The sequence below is a fragment of the Mauremys mutica genome, chromosome 9 (assembly GCF_020497125.1).
Source record: "Mauremys mutica isolate MM-2020 ecotype Southern chromosome 9, ASM2049712v1, whole genome shotgun sequence".
Taxonomy (NCBI): domain Eukaryota; kingdom Metazoa; phylum Chordata; order Testudines; family Geoemydidae; genus Mauremys; species Mauremys mutica.
In genome coordinates this window covers 39599217-39620661 of record NC_059080.1, presented here as the reverse complement: position 1 = coordinate 39620661, position 21445 = coordinate 39599217, and the positions used below count along the sequence as shown (strand labels likewise).

Sequence of the window (21445 nt, the reverse complement as noted above, 5' to 3'; positions counted from 1 at the left end):
TGGCTTCCTCCTTTTCCTGGGGCTTGTGCCATGCACAGGTCTGGCTCAGAGCTCCATTTTGGCCCCTCTAGTCCCTGGCAGATAATAGGCTCCTGTAAAAACCACCAAATAATTTCCAGCCGGTGGCTCCAGGTTGCCTGGAAACTGGAACGTCACAGTTTGCCTGGGCTCTTTCCTTGGCCAACCAGATGACGCCCAGTTGGGATTTAGAGGCCATGGCTGGGTCATGGTGTATCTGAAAGGATGAAGTAGAGCCCAGCACTGTGCCGGTTTCCTGTTGTTACTGCCTGCACATGCAGCAAAGAATCCTGTGGCACCTTATAGACTAACAGACGTTTTGCAGCATGAGCTTTCGTGGGTGAATACCCACTTCTTCAGATGCAAGAAGAAGAATCTGAAGAAGTGGGTATTCACCCATGAAAGCTCATGCTGCAAAACGTCTGTTAGTCTATAAGGTGCCACAGGATTCTTTGCTGCTTCTACAGAACCAGACTAACACGGCTACCCCTCTGATACTTGCCTGCACATGGTGCTGTATAAGGCAAACAAAGAGCTCTGACATGCATGCAGCCTATTGTCTGCCTGGCTCCTGCTCCAGCTTTGTGGAGGACCGATCAGAGCCACTGTGGCTAGTGATGGCTCCAGCAGGACTTGCTAATCTGGCTGCAGAGAATACAGAGAATCTGGCAGAGGCACAGAAAATACAGTGACCCTGGCCTGTGTCGTGATGAAGGAGGACACAAAGTCAGGTGGCTGATTTATGGCTGTGGAGCGAGAGGGGTTTCGGAGTTAAGCTGTAGACAAGTTGCCATGGAGACTGGCTAATAAAGCACTCAGCAGCAGCTGGCTTTGACAATGCAGCCCCTGATACGGAAACAAGTAGTAAAGGCGTGGGGGGAAAGGGGGGAGCAGTAGCATCAGTGTGTGTGGTAGGGAAACAGAATAAGCAGAGTGAAAGTTGGGTCCTGTGTGACTTTGAGGTGGTGCTGAGCAACTCAGGGGAGTTCTCCTCTTCCATATGATCATGGCGGCAGAGCTGACTGGAGACAATGGGACCCCTGCCTTAATGGCACTGCCAGGGCAAAGGGAGGTGGGAGAGAGGGGCAGGAGAGCCGCATGAGAGAGGAAGGAGACGGGACGGCGAGTCTGAAAGGAGCGCACTCGCGTGGAGGGAGAGCGCTTTACACCTGGGATCGCTCCTTTCGGCTCACACCATCATTGATTACCCCCCCTCTTTGAAATAACCACAGTGGTATGGGCCTGATTCTCAAACGCAGGCCCCTGTGCACTGCGCTGGCCGTGTCCAGGGCCCTTAAAGCAGGCGCAAATTATACCCTCTTTCAGGCCCTGCTATGCTGGCGGAGTGGTGTGAAGGGGCCGTAGTGTAATTGAACTCCTGTCTCTAGATCCCCAAAGCTCTCCCTTCCCCAGGGGATGGCACTACATTCATTAGTGCCATGGCTTGGGGTAGGGATGTGTGGTAGGTTTCTGTACCTCTCTGCCCCTCTCTCTTTGCACAGTAAGCTGGCAGCTGTGATAACAGCAGCAGCACCTCGCCTGGTGCTGCAGTGCTGTCTCTCCAGTGCACCCTCTGTGCCAAAGTATCCCTGCAGTCCTGCCTCCTTGAAACAGGACCGCAATGTGTGGAGCCCCGGGGTGCGATGTTTCACCGGGCTGAGTGGCCCTTGGCAGGGAAAGATCATACACCTGCTCCCCACCTACACACGTCAACCCTCACTCTTCCCCCTCCTTCCCTGGGTACCAGACATCAGGGCTGTTTCTGTAGCAGTCTGATGATTTAGACACAATTCCATAGAAAGCCAGGATCTGCATATTTGGGCAACAGGAGTGATCAGCGCTGGACAGAGTCCAGCTGCCCCAGTGTTAGTGGACATGGGGCACAGGGTGTCTTACAATCTCATCTAGACCTGGTCTAGGCAGCACAGTTGCACAAAGGCCTGTGCCCTACCACCATAAGATCCCCTGCTAGTAGTGCAGACGGGGCTAGTGAAGGCATGGCTGAACTGGAGTAGTGCTACATACCCTGCACCTTTCCCCCTCTGGCTGCACCCTCAGAGGGGACTCTCTGATCCAGCAAAGCACTGATGGGGTGAATAGTCCTGTAGTTCAATGGCACTACCTCACATACTTAATCTTAAGCATGTGTTTGAATGCTCTGCTAGATCGGGCCTTAACTACTTTTATTTGTAATGTATTTCTGTGCTGCTTTGCTTAAAGTCAGAGAGATCTTTCTTAGTTATCTTGTAATCACTCTTAGGAAATAACCCAGAACATAACAAAAAGGTTCCACCTCAAACACTCTCCCAGCTTCAACTGTCCCAGATTTTAGTTTCTGTTCATATTTAGCTGCCTTAGATGTAAAGGAGAAAGGCGGGGGGAAGGGAGGATTTACATTCAAAAAGAAAAGAATCCATTTGATGGAAGCATTAAAGGATAGTTGCTTGCATGTTTCACAAGGTGCTTTTATGCCTCTTAGCTTGATGGATGTCCTAGGGGTTGCACTGAGCTCTGCAGAGTCTCACGTTCTCTTGCCAAGGGGGCTGAGATCATGACATCCCCAGCCAGGTAACACAGAGATCAGTAGTGTCCCTCCTTCTAAAGAAGCCCCAGATCCGGACATTCCCAACTAGTTAACATCTTGATAACATTCCTCCTTCCACAGACAGAGCCTTTCACTGATAACGTCCTGCCCATTGATCTCTGAGCCAGGCTGTGCTACCTCTGGGCAGCCCTTGTGTCTTTATTAAATGTGTCACCATAAAACACCCAGATGTCAAGAGTAGTTGGCTCCTTTGTCGGTCGGCTGGTTTTCTCTGCTTGCGTGGATGAAGAATGACCTCGCAAAGCCCCAGGTCCTCTGTTGTTTGTGTCATAACAGTGCCTTCCTCGGTGCTTTCAAAGGGCTGGCTGAAAGATTGTAGCTGGGTGGTAAGGGGGGCAGAACTAAGAAGCAGAAGTTCTCTGGAGCCTGTCCTGGAAAAGTTCTGAAAGCAAAGAGTGAGACAGTTGGTATTTAGCCAGAACACAGGGAGAGATGGCTAGAGATTGACCACTTGGGACCTGGCTTTGCTCTGGACTGAAAGTACCCACCCTGCCAAGGGCCCATATAACCCAATATGCAGTGGAATCAGTGTACCCCCAAGGCCTGGGTGTAGGGTGACCACATGTCTCATTTTTAAAGGGACAGTCCTGTTTTTGGGGACTTTTTCTTACATAGGTGTTTATTACCCCCCACCCCCTGGAGGGAATGGCAGGAGGACTCTGCAGGGGTTGGGCATGGATGGGGCCAGCATGTCTGTAAAATATGCAGATCCACTGGCCCAATCCCCAGTGTTGGGGGGCTGCAGGGGTTGCTCCCATCGCCCAGCAGCTGCAGTTGTGAGTACACAGCGGCTGAACACATGTCCCCATACACTATTGTTCTGTCCCTCCCTACCCCAGTGTAACTCCCCAAATATGGTCCATTGACTCTAGCTGTGCATGGGGAACCAGCACTTGGTCCCATTTGCAGGAGACAAAGAGTGTTTTGTCTATGAGGAACTTTTAAAGTGCGCAACCTCAGAACGGAAAGTGTCTGGAGATGGGTTAAGGGAAATGGAGCTTTTCCATGTGGTCACCATGCCGAATCTGGGAGTAGCTGTTAGTCCTGCCAGCTGTTTAGTAGCCCCCATGGGACAAGTTGGTGGATCTCAGTCCGCATCCTGAAGCCAGCATCTCCACTGGCCCTGTTTGCTAGCAATCTCAAGAAATCCCAAGGATTGAATGGGCCATGGAAATGAGGTCCTCTTTCACCTTTAGAGGTGGTGTCAGCAACCCAGGACAGAGACAAGCTGTAGGGGAGGCCACTGGGGAAGCTTGTGTTATTACGTGCGATGGACCTGCCCTGTGATTTGAGAGGACTTTGATCTCAAAGGCTGGAACATAGGCACTTCTCATCAATGCTAAAGTAAGTAAAAATAGCAATGTTTTAGAATATGATCCCTTAAAATCGCAAGTCACTTCTGTTTCTGAATAGACTTGTCTCTGACCCCACTTCACCACAGCATTCATGCTCTCTATGGTTCAGGTGAGTCTGCTTGGAACTGAGAGAGCACACGAAGCTAGGGCCTCCTCCATGCTGAGCCTGCTGTGGTACTGTCTGGGGCCTGGTGTACCTGAGCACTGAGCATTGCTGGCTGTTCTTATGGCCTGAGTGTTACCATCTGCACAGGACAGGGCCTTGTTCCTGGACCCCTCGGTGCCGTTCTCAAAAGGAGTGTGATGGATTGATGGATGACAGTTTGTGAGTGAATGACAGGATCTAGGGTCTCTCTCCTTTCTCCTATCTCCTTCTGATCGCCACTCTAACCTTCCTAATAGCCTTGTGTTCAAGGGCACAGAAGACTTGGAGAAGCAGAGGGGTATTTCTCTGAGGAGACTTGGGAGCAAACAAAAGCTCACTGGGAACCAGGGTTTCCAGTTTCCATCATTCATCTGGCCTTTCCCTACATTTCCAAACCTGATGCAGCCACTGGGTGCTGAAAGTTTGCTGCAACCCATGAGAAGGTGAAAGGGGCTTTGGAGAGTGACTTCTGTTTTCCATTGTTCCATGGAGAACTACCTCAGACCAGCTGCAAGAGTAAAGTAGGGGTAATCACGCAATGCTTAGAGGGTAAGCTTTTTGGGGCAGGGGCGGTATTTCTGCTGTGGTTTTGTACAGTGCCTGGTGTAGTGGGACTGTGGTCCAAGACTGGGGTTTCTAGGCATTCCTGCAATACAAATAATTAATAACCAGTCCTGCACCATGGTATGTTGTCTCCCCACCATCTGTCTCCCCCCAACAAGAAATGGATGTTCCAGAGACAAACATGCTTCTCAGAAGGATGAACGTTCTTACAGGACATCTTGGGGATGGGACCTCCTATTCTCTGTACTTTCTAATCCCCGAGAGAACAGGAGGACTTTGCTCCATTGTGGGCTTCAGAAAGCTGAACAAATTCAGTCAGTTGTTCTCGCTTCATATGGTGATGCTGTTAACCATCACCCTCTCCTCTGTGCAAGGGTTCTGAGAGATGTCTACTTACTTCAGTATCCCAATGAGAGCTGCTCATAGGAAGTACCTCATACATTCGCCCACTGGGTTGCCATGGCCCCCTGGGTGCTTACCTAAATGCCTGGCAGCCCATCCAAGAGGTTATTTGTATTATGCTAGAGCCTAGAGAACCTTACTGAGTTTGGGGCACCGTCGTGCTCGGTGCAGTACAAACACATGGTGAAAAGAGAGTCCCTGACCGACAGTCTAAATAGAAAGGACAGACAAAAGGTGGTGAGAGGGAAAATGGGCACAGAGAGTGGAAGTGACTAACGCAAGGTCACCCTGCTTGTCAGCCACAAAGCCAAGAATAGAACCCAGGTCTCCTGACCACACAGCCTCTCCTAAGAGGTTCAGTTCTACCCCTACCTGGATGACATTCAAGGAATTTCTTCCTGCCTGCATATACCTTCCTCTTTCCTCTGGAGATGGGCCCCAGCCTGGTCTGAGGGCAGAAGCTAACTTTCATGGGAGCAGCTCTTTGTTCCATAGTGGGGATTGCCATTGCCTACAAAAGCTGCTTGCAGGCACTTGAAAGACCACCCCTTCCCTAAGGATGCAACCTCCGGCACAATCACACCTTTCTGAGGTTTCTGGGTCTCATGGCTTCTAGTCTATGAGTGTCCATGATCCAGTAATAAGGCCTCTTCAGTTCAGCCTGTTATTCGCAGATGAGGAGTGGACATTCCGGAGGCACTGTTGCTCAGGAACTGTCCTTTGGGGTGTTCCACTTTCAGTTGCAGGGACCAGGGATGGATGTCTCAAACAAGGATTGGGAAGCCCATCTCAATAACTGAGAGTAGTCTAAAGAATCCAGAACAGAGCTTCAAGTGCTATGGCTAGTGTTAATAAAGACTTTTCTTCCTCCTGTCCAAGGGCTTGTCAGTACAGATCTTGGCAGACAAAACCATAGTCATTCATTATCTCAGCCCCGAAGGATGTGTCTGATCCCCCCGCACCCCATGTTGTGAGGCCTGTGGGACTCATGCCCACTTCACCAGGCCTCACCTTGGTTCTCTGCCTGGGAAAAGCAGATCTCTTCTTGATGGTCTGAACGCAGCCAACAAGAGTGGCCCCTGGTCACTTCATTAGAAAAGACCATTTTCAGTCTATGGGCAGTGGATCTGTGTGCCTTGGAAGACAGCATCAAATTCTCTCTCCAGTACTCAAAAGCAGGCAGGGATGCCAGGGATCCAGACTCACTCCTGGTGAACTGGAGTCAGGACCCTCATGTTGTCTCTCCAATACCTCTGCTCCCTGATGTCAGCAGAACCACTTTGCTTCTTTTCATTTCCTCTGACACTCTTAGAAGCAGGACTTAGAAGCAGCAGGTTCTTTATCCAGGCCCAGACTCATTCCTTCTAATAGCATAACCGGTCTTCACACCCTGGCAGCTGTAGCTCTTGAATGCTCAGTTGAGGCACAACTCCAAGTTCCTTTGGAATCTAAGGCCTGGTCTACACTAAGGGCGGGGATCGAACTAGGGTACGCAAGTTCAGCTACGCGAATAGCGTAGCTGAACTCGAAGTACCCTAGTTCGACTTACTTACCCATCCAGACGCGGCGGGGTCAAACTCCGCGGCTCCAAGGTCGACTCCGCCACTGCTGTTCGCGGTGGTGGAGTTCCGGAGTCGACCGGAGTGCGCGGGGAGTTCGAACTATCGCGTCTTGATTAGACGCGATAGTTCGAACTCGGAGAAGTCGAACTCACCACGTCGACCCGCACAGTGAGTATGGACCTGCCCTAAGAATTCTCTTACTAGACACATACTAAATGGCGATCCTTTACCATATAGACAAATAGCAGAAACTCGTCCTTAAAGGCCTGATTCTGCTCTCCGTGCTGTAACTCAGGAGTAACTTTGTGGAACTCAATGTAGTAATACTTGTGCAAAGCTGGTGCGAGTGAGAGTAACAGGCAGATCTCTCTCTGGCTGTGAGTTGGTCCAGCACAGGTAAATCCAGCACCAGCACTCTGACTGATTCCCTCAATTCCTTGTTTAAAAACAGCACTTGCTTTGGCTACTCAAGTTCTATCTGGCAGGTTTAGCAGCTTATTACCCTCCACTCCAGGGATCATTTGTTGTTTTCAACTGACCATGACAAGATTCCTTAATCTAGGTTCAATCTAGGTGGCCCTGTGCCACCTTGAAGCTTGAATTCAGTACTGGCAAGATTCAGGCACCTCTCTTGGAGCTCATGGGCCAGTGCTTCCATTGTGACCTGTTCCCCAGGCTACATTCCTAGCAGCCATTATATCAGCCTGGAGGTGAGTGAGATAAAGTGCCTGTAACCAACCCTTTTCACAATGTTCTGTAAGGATAAGGTGGTGCTGAATCTGCACCCTAAATTTCTCCCTGACATCCTCTTTGGATGCCATCTCCAAATAGTCCACTGGTCTCTTTTCCAGAACCATGTGTCTAACCAGGAGAAATTCAGAGCACATAAAGCAGATGTCAAAAGAGCCTGAGTCCATTAGTTGGATAGGACAAAACCTTTCTCTGGCCTCCAGATTTTTTGGGGTGGTGTTTATGGAGATGTTCAAGTGAACAGTAAACCTCCAAGATATTGTCTGGAGTGGAATAGACTCTCTACTCAATCCTGTTTATGACCAAGTGGGTGTGCCAGTGAAAGATCCCATGGAGGAACATTTTACTAGATGCTAAGGCAGTTTCTGTGGAATGATTGAGAATTGTCTCCGTCTCTGAAAACTGCAATGTAGCCCTCCATTCCCCTTTAGCTGCTTGACCTAAGTGCTAAGTCTGAAGATTTTTATGCGAAGGCATCCATCTTTCTCCAATTAGGAGCTTTCCAGCTCTCATACAGGGGCTTTTACTCCTAGTCGCTCTCCCAGGAGTGGGGAATCTGCAGAGGTGTTTGGGTTTATAATTTCATATCAAATGGGGTGTGTGTGTGTGTGTGTGTGTGTGTGTGTGTGTGTAACTTGAAGTCCCTGCTGCTGCTTGTAAGGAGGTGCGTGTGTCTCAAGAGTGTAGATCTTCAGAGACAATATACTCGGATAACTCCGATAAGTTATCTTCTTCTTTCTAGTTAGCTAAGAGCTTGTGCTATGAATTAAGGACAGAACCATCCCCAGGGGTGGCTCTAGCATTTCGCTGCCCCAAGCCGGGCGGCAGGCCGCGGGGGGTGCTCTGCCGGTCGCCGGTCCTGCGGCTCCAGTGGACCTCCCGCAGACGTGCCTGCGGGGGGTCCGCTGGTCCCGCGCCTGCGGATGCTCCACCGGAGCCGCAGGACCAGCGGACCCTCAGCAGGGACGCCTGCGGGACGTCCACCGGAGCTACCTGCCGCCCTCCTGGCGACCGGCAGAGCGCCCCCCGCGGCATGCCGCCCCAAGCACGCGCTTGGCGTGCTGGGGCCTGGAGCCGCCCCTGACCATCCCCCAGAGTTCAGCCAGTGCAAGATCGTATTTGGTCTATCTAGTGTCACTTCACCCCTGCTTGTGTCTCTCTATTTGTTTTCACTCTGCCCACACTCTGCTCCATTTTTAACCCTGATTTTCTCTCTGCATTTGTTTTCTGCCTGGATTCTTTTCTGACAGGAATAGGAACCCAAGCAGCATTCAAGTTCAAGGCAAAAACTTCACACCCATGGTGCCTGAGTGGATTCAGCATAGTGAATGCACCCCTGCCCAGTGAATGTGCTTAAAAGATGGGAGGGGATGGAGAGTTTTGTCCTGGGTGCAAGTGAGTGCCTGGCTTAGCACCATCTGTTACATGTTGGTTATAGCCTTTGAGAGTTACCAGCTCAACAGGTAGCTGTTTTGACCAGGAAGTATCAGCACCAGGTCCTTTGCCATCTCCTTCTGCTGCTTCCCTCCCCTCCTGAGAAGCACTCTGCTCAGGCAGGCCCTCCTGCCCACCTTCAGGCCAGGCCGGTGCCCCATGCTTAAAAGGCACTGAGCCACGCCTTGTGACACTGGCTTTCCCACCTGAAGGGTTTCAAGGCAGGGGGGAGAGTGGGTTTCCCTGCCACGCTGTGCTCTTTCCTGTGTGTGGCTGATGTGCCATTGCTGTGTATTTTCTGTTTCATTGCTCTCCGGGAAGAAAGGATCTGCACGGACAGGGCTGTTAAACCCTCCTCCAGAGACTGGGGAGGGGAGGGAATGAGGCAGGTGGGGAGGAGACTTTCTCCTTTCATCTCCAATCTCAGAACGGCTAAAAGAGAATCTCAGGCAGCCGTCCCTACAATAATACCCCTGTCTGTTTGTCTCTCTGGGCTTCTCTCCCCCGTAACAGATACAAGAATACCATACTTTAGCCTCAATTGAAGCAACAGAGGTTTAAATGCTTTCAGCTCAACCACTGTATTCAGATACTGCTGGAACAGCAGAGCATTCGAGCTCAGACAGCCGCGAATTGAAAACCCAAGCCTACAAAAAAGGGAGAGCGAAAGACAGAAGGAAAGAAAGAAAGCAGGAAACCCAACGTCAACAATCCCATAACTCGCTCCAGCTCATTCATTTTTCTTCTCCCGGCAGCGCTGGGGAAGGGGTCGTGTGGCGTGGTAAGGAATACAAATGCTTCTCTATTTTTTTCTTTGTCCCAGTGAATTTATTTTTAGCAGGGGGTTCTAATTTGATGGATTTGGGGTTATTTTTTTCACTCTTTACAATTTGCAGGCGCGATGGCAAGCTCTGTGCATCTCTGGCTTTTTCTTTTTTTAATCTGGATTAAATGTTGGTCGCTGGAGATGAGAACAATTATTAATTGCTTTTCATTATTTATAACCATTCTCCTTTTTATTAACTTGGAGGCAGGTCGACCTCTTTATTGCCAATGACTATCTAGCTATATACGCACATATACCGGTGCGCACACATACATCTCTCTTGCTCTCCATAGCCATCAACACGCCTGAGAGGGACCTAAAGGAAATGACTAATGGCTAGTGTTTGTTTAACCCTTTCTCTTTCACTGCCCAAAGCAGAAGGGAAATGGAAAGAAACATACACTCTTTTACTGCATTCTCCCTTGCTACTGCTGCTTGGAAGCAGGGTACAGCAAAGTTGTAAATAACAATTTTGTCCAGGGAAACAAATGAGTCTGTCTGTGAATGGGTGATGAGAGTAGAATGTAAAAATATATTGAGAATCTAGGGGGTATTTCTGATGGGAAGTACAAAGCCCAGCTCTTTCTCTTGACCTGTGCAAACCTCGTTTGTTCCTTGTTGCTTAGAGGGTTTTTTTAGATCCAAGCTGCTGCTTGTTCTGTGGACAACAATAGAAGAGGGTAAACAAACAGATGTTTTATTCTTTTCTTCAGTACGCTGCTGATCTGGGTAAAGACCGTTTGTTCGTTGGATGAGTGGACACAAACACCTGCGAGGCTAAAGAACTGTTTGATAGACCTGCATCCTTTTGTGGCATTTATCTGAAATGCTGAGCAGCACTGTGGGTATCTGCTCTGTTATAGAGGGAGGGAGAGGGGAATGAGAGATGATAGGCTAATGGGGTCAGCTTGGTCTGGAGATCAGCAAAGGGGAGTGTGGGTTGAGAGGAGAATTAGCTGTGGACTAGAACAGACCCTTTCTACACCGCCTTCTCCAGTGACTTCCCCTGTATTGATGGCAGTTGCATCAGGTCTGCAGTATTAAAGAGCTGGTTAAATCATGCTGGTGGCATTGAAGCAAGCTGGAATCTGCTCAGCATGAGCAAGAGCTGCAGTTTAGGTTTGGTTCCACCCTGCTTGCTCTGGAGGGATTCTCTGGTGAAGGAGTTTCTCCCCCCCCCTTTTTTAAAGAGGGGGCTATTGAGGGAGCTACATGAAAAGTCAGTGTGCTTAAATGACAGCCCCTTCAATTGCTCTCTGGGAGCAGATGCTTAGCTTGTTGCTTCAAGAGGAGGAAGCTGACTGCTGCAGCCCCAATGGAGATGCTTGGAAGAGTATATTGATTAAGTGGTCGGGGCACATCATCTTTGCAGGTGCCCAAGCAAAGGGACTGGGGAGAGAGCAAAACACAGCGCCGAGTAGTAAGGGCTCAGTGTGTCCTAGCTATTGCAAGTGCTGTGTTGCAAAGGTGATTAACCCTCGAAGGCTGAGGCATCTACACTATAGTGCTTCTAGTTGATCTGGATGGTACAGGTGCTACAGGACATTCCTGGGAATTAACTATTATGCAGTCCTGTGTACTAGAGCCCTGAGTGGGACTATTTTTTTAAATCTCGTTCCTGTCCCACCATGCAATATCCACTCCTGCATTGTTTCTTGTTGATTTTTATCCTGATCCGATCTGCAAAAACCTTAGATCTCGCAAGAGACACCAATTCTCCCATACTACTAAAAAACCAAAACAAAATTGGTTGGTCACGATCATATATACAGAAACAGAATTAGACACAATTTTTATGTGGCAAACTGATGAGAAATTTAGTGTTTTCCTGCAAATTACCACAGTCTGTTTTTTGCCCACCCAATCCCACCTGCAAAAAAGTACATTTTACCGGCTCCCGCTATTATGGCAGCAGGTTCTGCGGGATCCCAGACCCACTGCAGGGCTCTACTATATACACCATCTCATGCCTGGTAGAGGAAAGAGAAGGCTTCTCGGGGCTTGAGGTACTGCAGCCATTGGTAGGACATGAGGTCAAGAATGGGATATACAAACTTTCTGGACTGGGATAATCTTGTAGCCATGTTTCTAGAGTGAGATAGTGCATGAAGGAAAGAGGAGAGAATGGAACCAACGCAACCACCAGCCAGGCCTGATGGACTCTGAAGCTGGGGGGTTGGCAGGGGATATGGGGTTCTGGACCTGGGCACCCTGAGGTGCTGGGCTCTGAGACATGGACCTGTTAAAAGGAATAATGTTGTTAAGCATTGGATTGACAAGCCTACTCACTGAAATCTGTTACCCACAGAGCAGGCACAGTCTGAGCAGCAGCAGTGCAAGCTTCCCCCACACTTCCTCTGTACACCTGGCTGGGAGAAACCACCCTAGGGGTGAATGAGCAGTTAATCCCATGGCCAGTTAGATCCTTGGCCTCCCTGCTGAGTCTGCCAGCTATCTGCTCGTGCGGTGGTGTCTTCAGACAGAGAAAATGGGCTGAGGCCCTCCAGTGAGCAATGATTCTTTGGCACAATTCACCAAGGCTGATCTTGTTCTGGTGACATAGAGGACAATTGTTTTAATCCATCACCCAGCCACCTCATCTTTTTCAAGGAAGAGTGTGAGAGAGACAGAACTAACAGGGTCCTAGATTGTCAGGAGATAAGTTAGGCAAGAGACAAGCACGTGCCCACTCCAGACAATGGGATTAGTCAGGGTGAGGTGGTTCTACAGATGGATGAAGATGCTGGTGCTATGGATGCAGTCCTGGCCTTTCAGAGTAGCTTTTTAACCGCCTCTTTGCCCTAAAGGAGGAGCCTTCAACCTAAAGGATCTCCAATGGTTTTGAAAATGATGCTGCTGTTCCTGTAGACTTTCTATCTACCTGTCCTTCAGAGCGTGCCCAGTGCCTGATTGCCTGTCCAGACTATACCCAATTTCTGCTTTCCCCCTCCCTCCTGATACACAAAACCAGGAGAGGCAAGTGAGCACAGTGGTGTCCAATTCTCTTAACAAATGGAGATCTGAGAAGTTGCTGGTGCTTGGGCTGTACATGGTACCTTCTGGCACATAGGTCTGATTGCAGATTCCACCACCTCTCCTGGAATTTCCTCTTGCTTTTTCCGTATGGTAAAAAGCGCAGCATGTGTATACGCACAGGTACATTCTGCGCACCACTGTGCAGATAGGTCAGCATCTAGGGAGCTCTGTTTTTCTTTGGTTCTGTGTCTTTTCTGACAAATATGTCATGAAACTTCCCTCCTTCCACCTTAATTCTTTCTCAGTCCCCTTCTTTCTATACATTTCTCTTTTACTCCCTCCTTCTTTTCCCATCCTTCTCCATTTTGTAGACTTACTTTCATTCTGCTTCTCTGCATCCCCACTTTCCTTTCCTCTCTTCCTATTTCAGTGTTCTCTCATTTCCTCTCTCTCTCCCTCTCTCATTCTCTCCTTTCAAGTCCTCCTCCTCCTCAGTTTTGCTCCAGCTCAGCTCTGAAGAAATAAGCCCAGCCCTTTATCTGTGGGTGTATTCCTGCCAAATGTTTACAAAAAGTAGCACAATGTACAGACCGAATCCTGGCATAATTACACACCCAGACAGATAGCATAGTAAATAATCCTGCCTTTCAAATACTCCTCCAGTACCTACTACTGCCATCACTTTCTCCTGCTCCCATGTCTCTGAGCTAAATGTATATTCATTTTGCACATACGTACATTTCAGATGTACCAAGTCTGGGTATTCAGTGTATATGCATATAGGGAAACTTGCGGCCTGTCAGTGTAATCTGCTGGTGGGCTGCCAGACAGTTTGTTTACATTTGCATGGCCGCCTGCAGCTCCCAGTGGCCACGGTTCACCGTTCCAGGCCAATGGGAGCTGTGGGAAGCAGCGGCCAACACCCGCAGCTCCCACTGGCTGGGAACAGCGAACCACAGCCACTGGGAGCTGTGGGGAGCCATGCAAATGTAAACAAACTGTCTGGCGGCCCACCAGCGGATTACCCTGATGGGCGGCAGGCTGCCCACCACTGGTGTATAGTATCTCAGTGTGCATGTATCCATGGCTGTTTACATTTTATGTGTACATATGTATGCATTACACTGTACCGCTATCTGTATCTAACACCGACAGAGTACGGTCATTGATGGGATCAAACCCGGGACCTCGAGAGCTAAATGCATGAGTCTCTACTGCCTGAGCTGAAAGCCACATGGCTCTTAGCGAAGGTTGTAGCAGACTCATTAATCTCTAAGTGGCCTTGGTGCCACTAGAGGGGACAGAACACCACAACCAGGAGGTGTGTGGATTACAGGTACAGATATTTTCATTTATCTGTTTAGCGTCGTGCGTGTGTAGCATTTTGCAAATAGAAGATGTAGCTCTTTGGGTAAAGAATAAGCACCTATTTATCAACTCAATAACATCAGTGAAGGTAACAGGAATGAGGAAGGCGAAGGGAGGTGCAAGGATCACACCAAAAGGTTGTCATGGTTTCAGTTAGTGATGCATGGCATGCCAAAAGTTCTAGTTGGTTTCACAGGTACATTTATGTATATATAATTGTGGTCGGATGTTTGGCTGCATGTGTGTTCTCCCTGTGTGCTGTCCCAGCTTTGCGCAGACATTTGGCACAGTAGATCTTGAGCGAACCACCCAATGACCACAAGACCCGTTAACGTACGAAGGTACCCAGCCAGGTTTATTGTTGATGCAGCACGGTATTAATATCCCACAGACTCTACCGGACCACTAATACATGTATGCACATAACAATGGACCATCTCAGTGAATGAAGGGACTTTCTGTTCCTCCCTAGGCTAGAGAGAGAGACACTCCATTTGAGGGCCCATTTTATAAATTAATGCAAACAAGTTATGTAATGCCCCTCTGACATTGTTAGTTGATACCCTTTGAGGTAGCTGATTACCACCCATCGCCTTGTACATCTCTATTCATTACACTGTCATCCTGACCTTATCTTTAGGATGGGTCAGCATGTTCCTGTTATCTTTAGGGAATGCGTTGATATCAAGGTGTCCTGGTACCATCCTTCTAGTACTATGTAGGAAAGTGTGTTTCTGCAATATCAGCCCTGTTCTTGCCAAATGCTGTGAGCAAGGCTTGCCTCTTGCTCACAACTTAACTTTGCTTTATATCAGCAAAGTTTTGACTACTACTTTAGCTCAGGCCTCATACTAGGCCTCTGATACACAGGCTTATGTCTCAGGCTCTCTTCCTACTACATTCCACCGCTTTTTGTCTTTTTATGAGGAGGATGTTTACCCATCATTTCAGAAAAGCATAATGCATGGACTGAAGATGACTCATTGGGCTAAACACTGTTATGTGGGTACCTTATTTATCATTTATACATTTATGCCCCATTTGTTCCATAGTTTGCACATTTTTTTGTACGACCAATGGACAGGTTTTATTTTTCAATTGTTTTTAGTTCCTTATGGTGGACCTGGGAATGTTAGGCCAGGGACTTTGAGGAAAGTAGTTTTATGATTGACCCTTGGTGGCACATTTAAATAATTACTATACATGAGTAATATGGATATGGTGCATATATTTGTAGTGTATATGGGTATATATGTATAGTTTGTGTGTGTACATATGACACCACCTTATATTTAAGCATTTTTTTTTAAATTTGGGGTTGTAGTTTGGCCCTTGTGGTACTGCAGATGGCAATACACTCTTATTAGGGCAATTACAGTTACCACCTGTATTATCATTAGTAGTAGGCTGAGTGTTTTCAAATACTGGGATAGGCATTATTACAGTGTGTTCCATGGTGCTATGTATATGAGAAGTAAAACAGACATTTGGAGCATTGACATTACAAATGAGGCCTTTATATATAAATGTTTTGTAATTAGTTACTACAAAGTACTGTCCATCCATGTTACAGGTTACCCTTACTGCTGGTTGTTACCCTCTGGTAAGCTTTACTGGGTAGGAAACAGGAACAGCCAGCTTTTTTGTTTGATTGGTTGCATTGCTTAGTGATACACCAGTAGCTGACATAGATTCAGTTGTTTTTTATGGATGCTGTTTTTCCGATAACCTACTGAATGGACAGTAACCAATTTATTGAATATTGTTGTGTTAGGATTTACTATTGGTACCCAGACACTGAACAAGATTGTTTTGAATAACATGTGCCTTCCTTACTGATCCCAAATTGTGACTGATACTATCAGGGAATTTGTTTACCCAATAAGCAGTTATTCTGTAACTTAATTTTTTTACTAATTTGTTTTTTTCCTTGCCTTCGTGTTGTTTGCTGCCATTCGTTTGTTGATCTTTACCTGTGTGTTGTTTAAACAGTTTAGCAATGTTATGCACATTGTAAATGATGTACAGCAATAATACAACAGTACAGCAATAATACAGTAATAAAGCAATAATACAGTTGCTTTTACGAAGTAGCCAAGTTTAATTTATCTGACAGCAGTTTCTATGCAGTTGCCAAATTAATTGTTCATATATGGTAGATTGAGGTGTATTTGGCCAGTTTTGTATTTATAAAGCACTTCATCTTTCTTTCTTTCTTTCTTTCTTTCTTTCTTTCTTTCTTTCTTTCTTTCTTTCTTTCTTTCTGCTTGGGGGTTTCTTCACTGTATACTGATATCTTTTGGTGGTTTTGTAGTGTGATATTTTTTGGTGTTTTTGGTTTCTGGGATGCAATTATTACAGAGGACAGCTTGCTTACTTCCCAGATCAGTGGTCGGGGGGTCACCAATGTGGTCAGATGTTTGACTGTGTGTCTCCCAGCTGTCCCAACTTTGCGCAGACAGCTGGCATAGCAGACCTCGTGTGAACCACACAATGACCACAAGATCTGTTAAGGTACAAAGGCACCCACCCAGGTTTTATTGTTGACAAAGCATGGTACTAGTATCCCAGAGACTCTACCAAACCACTAATACTTGTATGCCGGTAACAATGGACCAACTCAGTGAGCAGTGGGACTTTCTTTTCCTCCCTAGGCTAGACAGAGACACTCACTTTGAGGCTCCATTTTATACATCAATACAAACAAGTTACGTACTGGCCCTCTGATGTAGTTAGTTGACACCCTCTGACGTAGCCAGTTACCACCCATCACCTTGTACATCTCTATTCATTACACTGTCATCCTGACCTTATCTTTAGGATAGGTCAGCATGTTTCTGTTATTTTTAGGGAATGTGTTGGTATCAAGGTGTTCTGATACCACCCTTCTGGAATATGTTTACGTATATATTCTTGTGCCTAGCACTACTTAGGAATGTGTGTTTCTGCAATATCAGCCCAGTTCTTGCCAAATTCTGGGAGCAGGTCCTGCCTCTTGCTCACAACTTAACTTTGCTTTATATCAGCAAAGTTTTGACCACTACTTTAGCTCAGGCCTCTAATACAAGGCCTTATGTCTCAGGCTTTCTTCCTACTACAATAATAGCATTGTCAATCATGTGTATAGTCTGCAGCATCAGATTTCCAATACTGCGTGTGCTGTTGTGGTTGTTAGTCTGAGTTGGCAGTTGCTGTGATTGTGAGTCAGTCTTTCTGCTGTTGCAGTGGTTGTGAATCTGTGTCTGCCTCTAATTGCTGTGTGGTTGGACTAGTGTTAGGTTGTTACACTTGTGGCTGAGTCTGTGTGCCTCCTGTAGCTGTGGTGGTTGTGAACTAGACTCTACCTGGACTCACTTCCAGGGAAATTACTGGGGGAGGGGGAACCAGGATTAGTTTTGGTTCATGGGAAATGGTTGTTGAGAGGCTTTTGCTTTTGCTAAATTAAATCCAGTGGTGGTTTGGACCCTGCTCATAATTATCACAGTCACCAGCACCAGTTTGGGTCTCGACTCTCAATCCAATGAGCATCCTTGTTTCCATATTGCCCTGTCTTTTTATTTTTCCCCTCACATGCCTCCTCCTTTGTGAGTATTTTGTATTGGTATTGTAGTGCGGAAACCACACTTGGGAGCTTCCATGTGTCTCTAACACTTGGTTTGAGTGGCAGATTCTTTGCAAGGCCTGATGATAAATATATAAATATATAATATATATATGCCTCCTAGGTATGTGTGGGAGTCCCACAGGTTTTCTCTCTGTGTGTGTTTTGTGTTGTTGGGGTTGTTCTGTGTGCATCTCACAGGTGCTTGTGAGTTCAAAGATTCCTTTGCTGGTGAGAGGAATAGGAAGCTCTCACATTCTCTCTCTCTCTTACCATGGTGGGGAAAGTGATCCTTGCACGTAATAATAAAAATAAGCAGATCAGTTTGTCAGGTTCTCTGGAACCTTCCTCTATGAAAGGCTTGAGGTAAACAGACAATTTTTTTTAAGCACCTTCCGTGTGGACAGTGCCTTGCAGGGTTAATTCAGACTGCAAGAATTACTAGCATTACAGTGTTGTGGGGATGAACTCCAGCAGCACTCAGGCTGCTCATGCTTACTAGAGGGCTCTCTGCTGTACAGGAATGGATTTCTTATTCCAGGCTGGATCAAAGTCTACTATAAACCACCTCCTCCTTACAGACACTGCATGAAAACAGCCTGAGAGACAGAGCCATTCAAAAAGAGGCTCCTCGGTGCTAGCACCTTGGCATCCCCATCATAGTCAGTTAAAAACAGACGTGCTTTAACCAATCACCTCCCCACAGCCCTGCCATCCTTTTAATTAAACAGTCTATTCAGACAATCACTGCTGGATTTATAGAGTGTGCCTCACACAGAGCTAGATTTTCCTGGTGAAAAGGACAGGTGCAGTCAAAGTCCCTGTGCTCAGAGGGATCCAGCCAGTGTCCCTTTGCATGGGGGAGCAGCGGGCGTGCTCCTGTGCACTCAAACCATCCCAAATGGCCCATGGATCTGGCTTGGGAACAATGGGGAGCTTTAAAAGAGCCCCTAAGCCTGCCTTGTGCCAGCAAGGAAAGGAGAAAGAATGCTGAGTTGTACATTATTTTTACTCATAGGAGGTGATCAGATGCTTATGGGTGTTGATATAAGAACATGGGTGATCTGGCCCATCATTACCCTGGGGGTAATGCAGCTCCAATGCCAGCCAGTGCTCACCAGGCATAATCCATCCCATGACCCCTGCTTTTGTTTAGAACAGTTGAAGCAATGCATCAGAGAAAATGTATGCAGAAGTGTCAAATGGATAGACTCTCAGGATCTGGCCCTGTTTCGCTCTCCATTCCCTTCAGGAAAAAGCCTTACTAGATTGAGGACCACAAACAGCTCTAATTGTAGTTTACGCCTCACCTTTCCCAATAAAAATCAAGCACAAACGAAAGGAAGGAGAGGTTGAGTGGTGTGCCAGGCTATCTCCTGTAGTCTCAACGGCACTGTCTGCACTAGGAAATTGAGCTATTGCTGGCAAAGCATCCACCTGAATTGGTAGTAAAGACAGTTATTGGGCTAATTGGACCTTTGCTCTGATCCAATATGGCCGTTCTTATGTATGTTCTTATGTGAACTGCACTGGTCATATCTGGACACGAAAGGAACGTGCTCCAACAACTTGCAGCCAGCATGTGAGACCATCCGTGTAGGCCTGGCCTGTCAGTTCACTACGATAGTACCAAATTACCTGGAAATGAGGCTCTGATTGCATAGTTCCTCTTTTGATAAGACCCCTAGATTTCTAATTAAACAGGCAGGAACCACCATACAAATGTCAGTAATATTGGTGGTAAGAGAGGAAAAAATGTCCATTAGCTACTAAACTGTTTGCATCCGAAGAAGTGGGTATTCACCCACGAAAGCTCATGCTGCAAAACGTCTGTTAGTCTATAAGGTGCCACAGGATTCTTTGCTGCTTCTACAGAACCAGACTAACACGGCTACCCCTCTGATACTTAGCTACTAAACTGATACCACTGCTCTCACTCCACTCATAAGCCAGGTCAGGTGTGAGTTCTGGCCTCCAAAAGGGCGTTAACCTATTGTGTCATGTAGGTCTCTGTTAGCGACGGGCTTAGTGGAGGAAGCTCTTGGAGCTGGGTGCAAAATCTCTGCCACTAAATGGAGTGTTGGGGGGAGGCGGAGATTTCCCTTTAGTCTGATGGAGTCACCCCTCTCTGGTAAAACACCCCGGTCAGAGATTACTTTGACTGGGGGCCTCGTGTTTCTGTAGAGCTCATGGTTAGTGACTTTGGAATGCAGCATCTTGCACTGAGTACAGGGTGTTTCCAAAGAATTCCCCAGCAGGGAGAAGGGGAGCATACCCCACTGGGTCCACTGCTGTACATAGCATCCTCTCCATTCTGTTTCAGAGCTTAGTTGGTACCACTCAGTGTATTGTTCAGAAGCAGGTGGGATCAGCAGCGGGCTGAGGGAGCATGCATGCAGCTCAGGGATCTCCCCCCGGTTTGTCATACTAATGCTGTCCTCCTGTCCTTCCTAGTGGGCCCCCACCTCAGTTCAGCTCTCCCCACATCCACTGAGCCAGACCCATGCAGACTTGGCTCTCTGCTGTGAGCCTGCAGGCAGCTTAATGCACCATTGCCATAAGCAGGTGGCTGCTTTATCAGACTGGGGGCCGGCATCCACACTTCTTTGGCATAGGCCCCAAACTAAACTGGCTCTCCACTACTCTGTCCACTCTGCTTATCCACTCATAGCCGCTCCCCCCTGCCAATGATACCAGCCGTCACCCTGTTTACTGCTCCTCCCAAAGCTGCCATCTTGCTTCCTTCCACGCTGCATCTTAGTCACAGACAGTGCTCCCTGCTCCGATCCATAAGGACACTGATCATTTCTCCTTCCAATGTCACCTCTTCAAGACGCACTTCTACCATGATTCCTACAAGACATCAACCAGCTGCTAATGTTTAGGGCAAAGGCCATTTGGGAAGTGCTGATGTTGATAGGCAGGGAAGGTTGATCATCTGCTGTACCCTCTCCTGCATCCTCAATTGCTTGTTTGTTTTCTTAGCTTGTGAGATGTTCAGGGCAGGGACTGTGTATTGCTATATCTTTGTACCGTGCCTATAACATGAAGGATATCGTTGCAGTACAAATAATAAAGACCACTACTGCTGCTGGATGTCAAATGTATGTTTGTGGGGCAAGGTTCAGTTGGGTCCTGTCCCCTCTAGTCTCCCTGTTACAGAAGTGAAGCCAAGCTGCTTGTGCTTGGATACCTGCCTGGCTGCCAGTGGTTAGAGTTTTGCAAGGGGCAGTTGTCCAAGTAAGCTTAGGGATTCAGGGACATGTGAGCCCCCCAGGAGTGAGGGGACTTTGCCTGCATTCTGGTGAGTTTAAGATTTATCTCTGAGTATTTGCAAACACTGACTGCCCTAATAGTCACAGCTGCCCTGTGAACGAGGTCAGCATTTTTCTCTGTATTCCACGGATGAAAAAACTGAGGCATGGCGAGATTAAAGCCCAAATTTTCAAGCTTGGGTTTAAGTTAGTCACCTAACTTGATATTGAGGCATTAGCATCTACGTGGCTTGATTGTCAGAGGTGCTGACCTCAATGGGCACTGCAGGACTCAGCACATCTGGACTTGGGTGACAAATTTTAGGCACCCAAGTGTGGAAATGCCCATCTGTGACTTGCCCAGGCCACAAAGGGAGCTGAGATTTTTGTCCCCTGCTCTGGTGCTTTCATAGGCTACTAGACCCCACTGCCTCTCATGCTATTCAGATGCACCTTCTTGTGGCCAAAGCTCTCGCTGGTGGCACAGCATATGAGCTGGCTTAGTTATAGGCAGCTGGGAGGCAGGAGTTGTCAGCAATGCTAGTGCTGTCAGTAGTAGCTGGGGCGACACTGTCCATCACAGAC

General features: G+C 47.6%; 1 protein-coding gene across 2 annotated transcripts in view; it reads left to right on the top strand.

The window, feature by feature from the left end:
- The window catches only part of GABRA3 (gamma-aminobutyric acid type A receptor subunit alpha3), a 184328-nt gene that overhangs the window by 56563 nt on the left and 106320 nt on the right, over window positions 1-21445 (top strand). The window contains exon 3 of one of the 2 annotated variants that reach the window (XM_045030613.1): window positions 9349-9616. The exons of the other annotated variant lie outside the window; for it this stretch is intronic. The gene's annotated coding sequence lies outside the window, so the exon portion shown is untranslated. The remainder of the gene's footprint in view (window positions 1-9348; window positions 9617-21445) is intronic. 2 annotated transcript variants of the gene reach the window in all.